Source organism: Tenrec ecaudatus, chromosome 3 (genome assembly GCF_050624435.1).
Source record: "Tenrec ecaudatus isolate mTenEca1 chromosome 3, mTenEca1.hap1, whole genome shotgun sequence".
Taxonomy (NCBI): domain Eukaryota; kingdom Metazoa; phylum Chordata; class Mammalia; order Afrosoricida; family Tenrecidae; genus Tenrec; species Tenrec ecaudatus.
Window position 1 is genome coordinate 184,834,154 of NC_134532.1, and position 13,767 is coordinate 184,847,920.

Sequence of the window (13,767 nt, forward strand, 5' to 3'; positions counted from 1 at the left end):
TGACGTGGAAAAGCTGAGGGAGGGTAAATAAGGGCGGGAAAGGGGGAAAACAAAAGTGTCAAAGAAAAGGAAGTGTCTGGACTGATGATAAACGTCTGAGAAGGCATGTAGGAAATCCAGGTGGAGGCATTCAGGTACCACTGGCAGACAAGCGCTAGCGAGGACATTGAGGACCGAGGGAGCAAGGATGCGGGGCCCAGTTTCTGGGGAGCCTGGAGGGAGGCACGGTCCAGCAAGGTCAGGACCTGGGCACTCCCCCCACTGAGAGGCCACCTGTTTAAAAACACTTCCATGGCTCAGCGTTCAACTTTCCAGCTAGGAAGCTACTGGTCTGGGTGAACGTGTTTTTATGCGGAGTTCCCATTTCCTGTGGGCTGCTGGCTCTTTCAAGACGCGTAGGATTACCTGCCAGACAACGTTCGCACGGTTTAGCTGCAGAAATCCCTGGAAAGCTTCCTTTGTACAGAAATATCAAAACTCAGTGTGAAGAACAAATCCTGTAGATACATCTCACAAAGTCTCCTAAATACCCACACAAAGGGCTTGGTGGGGGTGTGTGGGGGGGGAGGTCGGGAGCAACAGGCTCTGTTGCTCTCATGCCCCGCATCTCCGTAGCAACCGCCTCGGGAAAGCGAGGATTTCTAGCTCATCTGATCCCCGAGTTGAGCGTTTCCTTGTTGAATTCTGCTTCCGACCCTGGTGACGGGTACAGGCGTTTCGAGGGCAAACTCGGTGGTCCGGCACGAGTGCCTGGGCACACTGAGAAGAGCCGCTGGCAGGTGGTGAGCATTCGGGACATGTGATGCTGCTGCTACCAACCCTTGGTTGCTGGCTGCACTGGGCCCCTTCTGTCTCTCGGGGACACCATGTGGGTCTCAGTGGAACTGTCCTCCCTCCCTATGGTTTCAACGGCTGTGACCTTCAGGGAGCAGGTCTCCAGACTTGCTTTCCAAGGCGCCTCTGCACTGGGGTCCGTAGGAGCTGACCTGTTGTTCTGACTCACAGCGACCCTACGGCCCACAGAAGGAAGTCTTGCCTGGTCCTGCGCCATCTTTAAATTAGGGCACCTCTAGGTGGTTTTTTTTTTTTTTAATCGATGCATTTGCACTAAGGTGCTGCTGAAGAATACGGGAAAGTATCATGGACTGAGGATCTATCTGTCTGGGCAGAAGTACAGCCAGAACGCCCCTTAGCAGCAAGGATGGCAACTTTGTCTCACTTTGGACATGTAGTCAGGAGGAACTCCCTCAGCAGGATGGATGGACGCAGTAACATCACCAGTGGGCTCACACATCAGCACGACTGAGGATGGAGCAGGGCTGGGCAGGATTTCGTTCTCTGTTATCAGCTGGATGGCACTTCATGACGACAAGTGAGTTGAATGGGAGCTCTGGGGGAACAATGGGTTAAGTGTTGAGCTGCTAACTGCAAAGTCAGCAGTTCGAAACCACCAGCAGTGTCAGGGCAGAAAGAGGAGGCCCTCTATTTCCACAGAGATTGACAGGCCTGGTAACCCACAGGGGCAGCTCTGCTCTGGTCTATGGGGTTGCTATGCATCAGAGGGGACTTGATGGTGGTACGTTTTTGTTTTTTTGAGTGGGTTTAAAGCACCAATCTTCTGACTACTATGAAACCCAAACCAAACATCCTGACATCGACTTGATTCCAACTCACAGTGACTCTCAATCTAGGGTTTCCAGAGCTGTAAATCTTTCCAAAAGCCGACAGACAGCCTCATCTTTCTCCTACAGACGGGGTGGTGGGCTTGAACTGCCGACCTTGAGGTTAGCAGTGCAACATTTCGCCAACAGCACCACTGGAGCTCCTCTTTGAACCCCAGTGAAGTGAGTTGAGCCCGACACACTCCTTGGTCAAACCAAGTAAGGAGAAATCATCGCTGATAAACGAATTTCAAACTCATCTTTGTGTCTCCCGACCGTGAGCCGAAGCTGCCGTAGGTGTGTTCTAAGTATGTGGATTCTCTGGCTTGGTGTTAAGGTGGAACTTCCTTTGGAGATGGACCTCCGGTAGAAAAACACTTGTGGTCTCCTCCCTCCTACAACCTGTGGCCCTCAAACCCCCAAGGAGGCGATAATGGCTCTCTGCAGACTTTGAGGAAGGAGTCTAGTGGCCATGAGTTAGAACTGACTTGCAGGAAAATAAGGTGTGTCTCCTCTGATGGCAGAGGGAACAAGCGTGGTTCTGCTGCTTTGGGCAGCAAGGTGGTTGTGAGTGTAATCAGGGCAGTGAAAGCTTAGCAAACTCAACTTGCCTACAGCTGGGCAATCTCCATAGAGAAGCTGACATTCTGATGACCACTTGTCCAATTCCAGAGTTTATTTCTTAGTTGCTGCCAAATTTAAGCAGGAGGAAGACAGAGGTTATTTACTTATCTCATCATCTGGTACCTTTTGCCAAGAACTGTGAGAGGTAGACCAAGAAGGGAGAGACTATTAATGGGGCAAGGTACTTGACTTTGGGCTTCTGGTCAGCAGGGATGGGCCATATGCTTTAATCCTAGTGGTTGACAGTGGTCTACATGGTGCCGCGCACTTACTCTGCCTGCCATTGACTTTGAACTGGTGCAGCTGGTAAGAAAGCTTCGGGGTTTGTGTAATTCCTACCCTGGCTTAGGGTGGCTGTTTTCATATAGGAGAGAGAGACTTATATATAGACAGGCCTGCATTGTCAACCTTGGACAACAGTCAAAACCAAGGCAAAGATGGGATTAGCCTGTCTGGTTAGAAGCCCTCTAGGTAGCAGGGAGAGAAGTACTTCTTGCTCTGATCTCTCCACTATCTCACTGGCTAGAACTTGCAACAGCAGATGTAGCTGAGCCCCATGTGCACTGCTGAGCACCTGTGGGTTCTAGCTTTCTCTAATGGGTGGCAGGACAGAGGAGGCAATCCCAGAACTAAAGTCAAAGGAGAGAATGGAGATGGCTAACCTCTTGTCATCATGGGGCTAGCCAAAGACTCTCAAGAGACATCATTGAGGTAGATTGCACCATCTTTTAGCACTGAGGTAGATTAGAACTTAGTAAATTTAATTCTGCCACTAGGGATCAAGGAATCATTTGACAAATGTCTTCAGTCTGACCATCACATCAGGAACAATAGAAACAAAATGCACAAAGCAAGCTGATCAGAGGACAAAGGAAAGAAAGCTCCTTGAGGACATTGTTGAAAACAGACTAAATGGGTACGAAATCTCCCAGTGCCAGGAGGCAGGCACGAAACAGAGGAGATGGCCCCACGAAGGGGTCAGAGAGGGAGAAAGGGGTTTCCCTGGCTAGTGCTCAGAATGGGTGACTCAAACACACTGAAAAACTCACTGCCACTGAGTCGGTTCTGATCCACTGTAACCCTATAAGAACAGATTACAATTGCCCCTCTGGGTTTTAGAGACTGTAAATCTTATGAGACAGAAAGCCTCATATTTCTGACTTAGAGAAGCTGGTAGGCTTGAACTGATGCCCTTGCAGATACCAGCCCAATACATCTTAACCCACTACACCCTAGGGTTCCTGAAAGGGTGATGAGCCCAAACATAAGGAACCCACTGCCATTAATTGGGAGATCTCTTACCCGGGACTCTCCAGCTCAGGTGAAGGAAGGCCAATGTGGTGGCCTGAATTGTGCCCCCTAGAGGGCGCGGTGCATTCCTCACCCTTGGTCCTTGTGAAGGAAACGGTGTTTGCAGCTAGAACGAAGGGGAGTTCACGAGGAAGTAGTGCGGGCTCTCATTCAACACGACTGCTCCTTATAAAGAGCAAAGACACAGAGCAGCAGAGGGCAGGCAGCCTGGGAGGATGGACGCAGATCCTGGAGTTAAGCTGCCTCAAGCCAAGGAACACCTGGGCACTTACACGCTGGAAAAGACCAGGGAGGACCTCCTCCTGGAGTCTTGGGAGAGAACCCTCTGATTTGGAGACTTCTGGCCCCCCGATCTGTGAGAGGATACCTGTCTGTTGTGGAGATCACCCACTAGGTCATACTTGGTTCCAGTAGCACTAGGAAGCCAATCCAGCTGACCAGATTTCCTTGAAAAGTAGAACTTTCTGGTATATCCAGAACTCATCACTCATATTTCTCACTAGACAGGGGGATAGCCCCAAAAAACCCAGAATCGTGCTGGGCAGAGCGGGGCTTTGATAGTATGCATTTTCCCGCGAGGTGAGCTTCAAGCAATTCTCTCCGAGTTAGTGCAACCCAGCGGCGTCGCCTAGAAAGGTTCTCTCTGGTCACAGTGAATGTTTTTGTGTAAGCAGTTTGGCTCGAACCCTTTTTTGCTGATGGCCCATTAAAACAACAGCGTGGGGCTGTGAGATTTTGTTTCCTGCATGGGAAACATGCCGCAGAAACTGTTGTGATGTTGAACACAGCTTACACAGGCAGTACTATGGGGGAAAAACAATCAAGTGTATGAGTAGCTTTCTCATTTCAAAAAACGTGAAATGTCAATTGATGCAAACCCTCTTTCTGGGCATCCGCCAACTTCCCGAACAGATGAAAATGTCAACTCGTTGTGCCTTTGGAGTTCACTCCATCAGGTCAGACTGTTAATCAAGCTTTCTACTTAGAAGTTCTGAAAAGACTGTAACAGTGTTGACAAAAAAGGCCTGATTTGTGGCCAATGGGGGACTGGTTTTGCCACCACAACAATGTACCTGTTTACGCAGCCATCTCAGTGTGTCAGTTTTTGGCAAAAGCCAGCATGCCTCTCTTGTCCCACGCACCTGCCGCTTGACTTCTTTTTGCTTTTGAGAATGAAGGGGGCATGAAAGGATAGCAATTTGATGACATTTAAGAGGTGAAGAAAAAAAAAAAAAGAGAAGTGCTGTCAGCTATCCAAACATGAGCTTGAAAAACGTTTCCCAGAATGGCATGGCAGATTTGACAAATGTGTTAAGTATAATGGAGAATGCTTTGAAGGTGATAAGGTTGTTTCATAAAAAATTTAAATATATGGCTTTGGAAAATAATTCCTTTTCCTGAGAAAAATCAATGTCTGATTTTAAGTCAAAAGGAAAGGGGGACGGGAGGGTCCTAGACCCAGCAAATAGTTTCATATGTGTTAGAAAAGCAAAGAGACCAAGTTAAAGATGGGGTTGAACTGTTAGAAAATCCCCAGTCTTCTCAAAGGCCAGCTGATGCTGCTGTGTATCCAGGAGGCCAGAGAGGTGCCCCCAGAGCCGAGGAACCCAGGGCAGAGGAAAGGGTCATAGGCTTAGTAGGCCCCCAAGCCATTCACCATTGAGGGATTCTTCCTAGACTCCAGTTGGCATGAATTTTGGATTTAGGGGGAAATCTTCCCTAGAAAACATGTTTCATAGAGTTAAAGTTTCATAGTATGGTCAACACCTGGTGGACCACAGTGAATCCAGCCACGACGAGAGATCACAAATCTGGGATTGTTAAATATTAAATGAATAGACATTATCACAGGGGACTGTCCTCTGCCAGGAAAGCCCATCATTTCAAAAGATGCCGACTCTCACCTTTGGGAACGACAAGCAACCCTCATGGAAGCTCGATGCCCCAGCTTGCCACCATGTTACATACTTACATTCGCAAGAAGGCAGGAATGTCCTGCTGTCATTGTCTATGGGAGAAGACAATGCATCTAAGAAGAAACTTCCTCCTTCATAAGGCAAAGATGGTTGCAAAAGAAATCTCTTGATGAATTTCTCTTTCTCACAAAGGAACATGGTCCGCAGCTCACAGCCAGTGGGAGCATGGAAAGAGCAAGCTGAATCCTGGGAAGGCAGACACCAGAGCTTTCTTTGCAGTCTCGCTTTCACCGGCTACCTCTGACTCTCAGCTTTGCTCTCAGGCTGCGTAAAGCGTTGATCTGGGAACACAGAGGTTTCCAGCTTCATTAGCGCTTCAGATTCGCTTCTTTTCTCATGCCATGAATGTGGGGCCAAGGTTAAGGTGCATTTTTGTTCTTTCTCAACTCTTTGGAAACATGGTCCATTCTTGAGATGCAGAAGGAAACTCGTCTGAGAGGGGACCGCCAGTCTAAGTAGCAGTGGTACTCAGGGCTCAGGAGCAGAACCACATGCGGTGGAAAATCAACGGTGATATTTCTTGGTGTCCACTTTTTCACTTTTAAACCCCTAAAGCTGTAGACTTTTACTTTCAACTTCATTTATTTGGGGATTGGATTTTAATTACCCTGGGCTTTAATTATCTGCCATTTCTTAACATTTGAACTTTAATTTCTCCTTATGCGATGGATGACTGGGCAATGAAGCAGAGTGTCGATGAGAAGTGAGGTGGACGGCCCAGTGGGTTCAAACACATGACTGATTGTGATCGTGCAAGCCCGTACGGCGGCACAAAGGGTCGCTGTGATTTGGAACCAATTTCACGGCACCGCTCAGCAAAGGATGAGTGCAGCACTGGGCTATGAACGGACAGCGTGGCAGGCGGAAGCCACTCGCTGCTCTATGGAAGAAAGAGGTGGTCCGCTTCTGGAAGACTGACAGCCAGAGAGCCTTACGGAGTGGTTCTGCTCTATCCCACAGGGTCACAACGGAACGGGGTGGAATCGATTTCATGGAAGTGGAGTTTTGTATTGTTTTCTTTTTCAGTGTATATTATCAGCATTCTAGTCTATACTCTGTCATTTACTCTTCAAACAGAACCTCTGAAAGGCTGTGTTGAACAATGTGGCTGGACATAATTTGGAATGGAAAATAGAGACTGAACTCCAGATTTGGGTATCTAGTAGCAAGATAGGAAGAGTTATACATTCCTGACGTGTTTCCGAGTTTTATGGAGACAAGATGAATGGTGCATGCTGTCTCCCTGTGGTCTAGCAGGGGTGCGGTGGGGGCAAGAAGCAGGAGTTGGTACAGGTGGAGAGGCCTGATATCACTGGGAGCAGTCCTGTTTGGGCGGCAGGGGCAGTCATACACCTGGTTGACCATCCCATGAGTATGGCAGAGCAAACAACTGGGATGGTTACTCCCTAACCGGCCTGTAGACGGAGCCCTGATGGTGGAGTGGGTTGAGTGTTGGGCTGCCAACAAGGCCTGTAGTTCAAACCAACCAATCACTCCTTGGGTACAAGATGAGGCTGTTTGTTCCTATAAATATTTACAGCCTTAGAAATCCCAAGGAGGTTATATTCTGTCCTACAGGGTCTACACCCCTGGTGGTGTAAGGGCTACGAGTTGGGCTACGATCCACATGGTCAGCAGTTCAAAACCACCAGCAGTTCTGACAGAGAAGGGCTGGGATTTCAACAGTTAGTCTCAGAAACCCCCAGTGAGTCACTATAAGTCAACGACTCGATGGCAGTGAGTTTGCTTTTTTTGGTAGAAGGTCTTCATGTGTCAGAAGGGGCTCAGGGACAATTTTGTTTGGTTTGGGTTTTTTTTTACAGAGGTAGCTCTGTTACAGTGACATCCCTGGTTTCTCTCCAGCCTTCACTCATTTCTCTGTTCACTCACACAGCTCAGGACAGGATTCACTGATGTCTAACTGGCACGTGCTAGGTGGGAGAAAGGAGGAGAGCAGAGTACACAGACCTCCTTCCTCTCTGGGATCGGTTTGTTCTGACTGTCCAGAGCACTACTGGGATCAAGGATACAATTCATTTCCCTGATGATGGGCATCACACATGTTCTTCAAGTGTTGCCATTAAAAAACAGTGGCAGTTTAATAACTATCTACTTGATTCCTGCAACCCTTTTTCAAGAGTTGTGAATTGAGGCTAAGTAACTAAGGGCATTTTCTTGATATGCTAAGCTACCAACGTGGAGAACTCTTATTAGGCAGAGGAGAAAGCCTGACTTTTAACACAGAGATCACAACCAATGCTGCACATTGACCTGCCCGGGTGTACATTCCAGCCCCCTCCCCGACCAGCTCTGGAGACTGCATAAGTGAAAATTATCAGTAATAAAGAACCAACTCTTAGAATAGCACATGAAAGAGAGGAAAGATGCGTATCCACTTCATAAACATTTGTTTTGGTGGAAACAACATGAGATAATGTAGGTTGTTATAATAGCTTCTCTTTTGTTTTCTTAAAAAAAAAATCAGGGGAAAGCACGAACACAGTCCCCCAGGACCACAAACTGTGCAGTGGAGTTTACCACATTAGGAGAACTCACAGGGGTCAGCACAGCCAGGTTGCAATAGATAAGCCATGCCCTGGGAAAGCCACCTTTGAGATCAAGGCTTCTCCTCAGCCAGAAAAGTATCTCTTTGTGGTTCCTGTCCATGGTTCCTAAGCCTTCGGACCCTGGAAGCAGTGAGAACATTGGTTACTTGCACACTCTGAGGGAGTTCCATCGAGACCAGCCACTTACGCACAGCACCGTCCCTCACTGGATCTCCACAAACACTGCATACTGGATTGAATATTATCCCCAGGTTATACGCGACAGAATGTCTACTCTATTTTGAGTTGCAGCCTAGAGAGATTGAGACATTTGTCCAAGGCCACATTTAAGTGAGCATTGGGGAGGATATTTGAACTTGACCATCTGAACTCAAAATCTATATTTTTAAGTGCCGTACTGTCCCCACAACCTACAGAAAAGAACACTGGGAATTTACTGACTGCCAAGTATTTGCCTGGTATATACTAGGAGTTTCATAATGTCCTGTCTTTTCTTCAGTCTACAGAGATTAAGGTCGTGGACCTTGTAATCAAACACATGGGGTTTCCTGTAATTGCTCCGCCATTTCCTAGCCTGGGAAACTTGGAGAAGAAGGCTTATCTTTCTATGCTTCCTCGGTAATTTGGGGTTTTAATTGCCACACTTCATACATCTCCTCAGAATTAAATGAGAAAAGGCTTAGTAGTTGGCCTTCTAGAAGGGATCAATACTGTACACCAATTTCTTATTTCCATTTTGCAGATGAAGAAAAAATTGATGTCCATTTGGTTCACAAGTGAAAGAAGGATTTCACAAGGTCGAAATCCTTTCTTACCAAATGAAAAGAAATAAATAATACAAGAAAGATGTTGGCATTTTCCCTCTCTGCCACTCCTGCTTCCTGTATCTTCTGGGCTCTCCAGTTTGAATTTTCCCCACACGCAACTCAATTCTTCCAGATGACAAAACCATTTTTTTTGGCTTTTTATGAAATACACTACTTGGAAGTAGTATGATGTTCCTCAAACAACTGGGAATAGAAATATCCTATGACCCAGCCATCCTTTTCCTTGGTGTATTATCCACCCCCCACCCAAATAAGAGCCATAGCATGAACAGGCACACACACACACCACACGCACACACACACACACACACACGCAGGTTCATCACAGTGCTATTCACAATAGCAAGAAACAGAGACAACCTAAAGGCCCATCAGTGGTAGAATGGACAAGTACACTTGGATACATACAACAGAATACTATGCATCATTAAGAAGAATGATAAAACCGTCTAATACCTCCTGCATTGGCTGCATTCAGGGGAGATTCTGCCGATTGAAGTTAGGTTAGTTGCAGAAGGACAGATATTTATGAGAACACTATTATAGAAGACAGATCAAGGTAAAAGATTTTCATACCAGGGAATCAGAGGAGAAAGTCAGGAGGTGGAAGTCCTAGTGTAGAGAGGGCCTTGGAAATGTACAGGCTGGAGACTGCATAAGGCCGGGGTAGTTACATGATCTAGTGTCAACTTGCGAAGGGGTGGAGTCCATTCTGTCAACCAGGTTGCAACTTGATGACTCATTTGGAGGCGCCGTGGAGAAAAATGGCTCACAAGAGGCCAGATACACACGGACTCTCTGCTTCATCTTCCTGTTTACAAGCCACGTGGATCTACACTGATGTAGCCTCAGCCAGATTCCTATAGCTCGAGGAGCCACGTGGACACCCACACCAGTGCTGAGATGCTTCCACCGCCACTGGATCCACAAGACTTTTCACTCACTGGCCCATGATCTTCCTGATGCATGAGTCTGAAGAGGAATTTATAGACCGGTGTCAGACATATGGGCTACTACTGGACTTATGGACTTTATCTGGACTGGGCTTGGATGTTTCCTTCATGTACAATTGCTCTTTGATAAAAAGCTCTCTCTTACATACATAGTGTCTATGAATTTGTTTCTCTAGTCTTCCCAGACTAACACAAAGGCCCTCGAAATCATGCACACCACATAGCACAGTAAATGCTCAATAAATACTTGCTTCCTTGAACTCCTCCCAATCTTTGGTTCAACTGACTATGCTACCTCTATACATCGCAATCCTTCCCGCAAAATTCATCGAAGTAGCCGTGAAAGTGCTGTCCTTTCCAAAACCTTAAATATAATAGAAAAGTGAGCAATTTCATGAGCCTTGTCACACGGCTTCCGTTGATTGACCAGACAGCGGCAGTGACACTCACTCCCTGCCATCAAGTTGATTCGGACTCACAGCAAACACACAGGTCAGGAATAGCTGCTCTGGTGGGTTTCTGAGAGTGTACATCATTGTGGGGTAGAAAGCCTCGTGTTTCCCCCATGGAACAGGAGGAGTACAGAGGGTTTTCTAAGGGTAGGAGTGTGGGGGTGGCGCTGAGGGCAGGGGAAGAGAGGAGAAAGTTTACAAAGCTTCTACTCTTTTTTATGTAATTGGCTTGAAAGTTGGGTTATAAAATGTGCACTGAAATCACAGGCAGTTTTATAACCTTAGTACAAATGAAACAAAACTATTCCATTTGTTTCTAATTATGAAACTATAAAACAGATGTTCTTTCCCTACACAAGTTTACAATGTCAACGTCTTTGAGAATTTCAAATGCTCCTTTCTTTAAATATCTCAATTTTGAAAGAAATCCGTGTCCATCCCAGCATTACAGAGAAAACACGAGTTTCTTGGGGCTTCATTTCCCCTGATGATTCGCGAAATTTGATTTCAGGACACATGGGGAATACTGAAAGAAACATATTTTACAAGTCCCTCAGACCTCAAAGGTCACTCAAAAAGAAAATAAAACATATTCAAGGAAATATGGCAAAATTCAAAAGCCTGCAAAAAAAATCATCAGAAGTGTCCTGAGATTGCGGATAAATCATTTAAAATTTGACTTATCAGGAGCAGTGGTTACAAGGAAAATTGAGTTCATGCCTGATTCTCTTGAGCTGCTGAGACTGTCACTGTATAAACTGAACACCACCTGCTGCATGTTCACTTCCTGCCGCATGCTCACTTCCTGCCCCATGCTCACTTCCTGAATGGACAGCCTCATTTACCGTTGGCTTTACATTTCCCTCTTTAGTACTTTCAAGGCCAAATTATTTTCTGCTTATCTTCGTTGCTATAATCGTGTGTTTTCATTAAAGGAAGGTATCTGAGTGGACTGGAAACATTTCTTTAGGTATATAGATTTGGATACAATTAGTGTGTCCCATATGCTCTCAGGGATGCCAGATGCTGATGGTGGATGCAGTCCGTGAACATAGTGCACACAATTACACGTGCACCCACCAGATGGCAACCTAAACAAAATGTGGGACAGAAGTGTCACACGAAGCTCCAGAGTTTGAAAAAGGAGGGGATGTCCCTACTGAACGCTTTAAATAAAGGTTAGAAAACAAAAATTATCTTAAATTTTCCATATAAATGACTGCTGCGTATGTCTTTTACTTCAATTTCGATAGCAGGACAGAACAGCAAAATATTTAAAGTTCTTCTAACTAACGTGGCTGTAGTTAGTATTTTGTAAAGTGGCTAGTAAAGGAATGTAGACAAAACACAGACTCACAAATGATGTGTTAAGAAGTTTGGGGGTGCAAACTATTAGGGCCATCAATGAGGGGATTGGGACAAATCTGAGAACTTTGACACGGAATACAGAGGCAATCAGAAATAGGAAGGACACAAATACAGATGTGTCACAATTGACAGGTGGGATATACTGAAGATAAAACAGCTGTGTACATCGAAAAAATTCACCAAGAGAGTAATGAGAGAGCCCACGGACTGGGAAAACATCTTTAGCAATGACACATCAGACAAAATCTACACTACTCTGCTAGCTTCCAAGAAGAAAAAAACCCCAAAAAACCACAACTGCCCACTGAGGAGATGGGCAAAGGACCTGAACAGAAGTTTCACAAGGGCCGAAATCCAAATGGCCAATAAACATATGAGAAAATGTTCCCAATCAATAGCCATAAGAGAAATGCAAATGAAAACAACAATGAGACACCACCTAACACCCTCAAAGATAGCCCAGTTCAAAAAACTAGAAAGTAACAAGTGTTGGAGGGGCTGTGGGGAGATAGGAACTCTCATCTACTGGTGGTGGACCTGTAGGTATGTACAACCACTATGGAAATCAATTTGGTGATACCTAAAACAGATGGAGATTGAGTTGCCATACGACCCAGCAACCCCCCTAGTGGGCATATACCCAGAAGAGGCAAGAAACAAACCATGGCCAGACATCTGTGCTCCAATGCTCATTGTGGCACAGGTCCCAACTACAAGGAGATGGAAAAACCCAAATTTCCATCAACAGATGAATGTATTAAAAAAAAACTGTGGTACATACATTTAACGGAGTACTATGCATCCCTAAAAAGCAGTGATGAGCGCATGAAGCACATCACCACCTGGGAAGAACTGGAGGAAATCATGCTAAGTGAAGTAAGCCAAGCACAAAAGGACAAGTACAACATGAGCCTAAAAAAAATGCAAAAGGGACATAGGGGAAAAAACCCTCCTGTATACATACATTCCTAGGGTGAGGTCCAGGTAGTATGACAAGGGCCAGACCAAATCCAGGGGCACATATGGTAGCAACTAAAAAGGAGGGGGGGGCAAAAAGAAAACAGAGAAATGGGTAGCTGGGGAATAGGGTACTAACCCACTCAAGGGGAGGGTATTGTTTATATCTCCACAGGGAAAGAGGGACCAGACCTCAACCCGGTGCTCCAAGATATAAATGCAATACACTGGCATGAAGCAGGGAACCAATAGAGAGGTATGAGGGGCTGACCCCAAGTCTAACTTTGTGGAAAGCCTCCCCCCCGCCAGAAGAATTTACTTCAGAGGACAGCACTGAAGCTACAGCTCAGGAAGAGGGACATGTCTGATCAGAGCACACGGGAGAAATGAAGGGGGAGGAAGAGAGAGTGGAGCACATGCTGGCCCACCAAGCTTTGAGGATGACATCATTGCTCAGAGCAGCCACTGCAGAGAGAGGACCATATGACCCACCCCACTACAAGACACACCATCCCTCACTGACCCACAGCCCTACGGGGGACAAAAATGGGGACAGAGTGCAGGAATTGTGCCAGATCTGACCCCACGACATCGATGTAAAATGCTAAGGGCGTGCAACAGAACAGCAAGGGGAGCAGAGCAAGGAAGTTCCCAGGGAATACCAAATATAGACTTTGGGGCCAGAGCGTGGCACCCCATCAAATTTGACCGGAAAACACTCCTAAAGGTCAACAAATAGACCTTGAACTATTTACAGGCTTTTCTTTTTCTTTTATTTTTGTCATTGTTTTTTTGTTGTTGTTGTTTTGTTTTCTTTTGCTGCTTTGTTTTGCTCTGTCTTGTTTTTGTGCATATTATTATCTCTGCAGATCTATCTATATAAGATAGGCAGGATAAACAAGCTGGAGGAGAAAACAACTGGACCTATGGTTCCGGTGGGACATGGTTGAGAGGGCGGTGGGGGAAAGGATGTGGGTGTTAACAAACCCAGGAACAAGGAACAACAAGTGAAACAAAATCGATGGCGAGGAGGGTGTAGGAGGCCCGGTAGGGTTTGATCAAGGGCAATGT

The 13,767-nt window shown here is 46.1% G+C and overlaps 1 protein-coding gene and 1 non-coding gene across 2 annotated transcripts in view; both read right to left on the reverse strand.

Moving 5' to 3' along the window:
- Positions 1–13,767, reverse strand: part of NWD2 (NACHT and WD repeat domain containing 2) — a 239,909-nt gene that overhangs the window by 69,290 nt on the left and 156,852 nt on the right. The window lies entirely within an intron of this gene.
- Positions 8,055–8,218, reverse strand: LOC142443851 (U1 spliceosomal RNA). Its single transcript, XR_012783588.1, has one exon. It is a non-coding gene; the product is annotated as a U1 spliceosomal RNA (small nuclear RNA).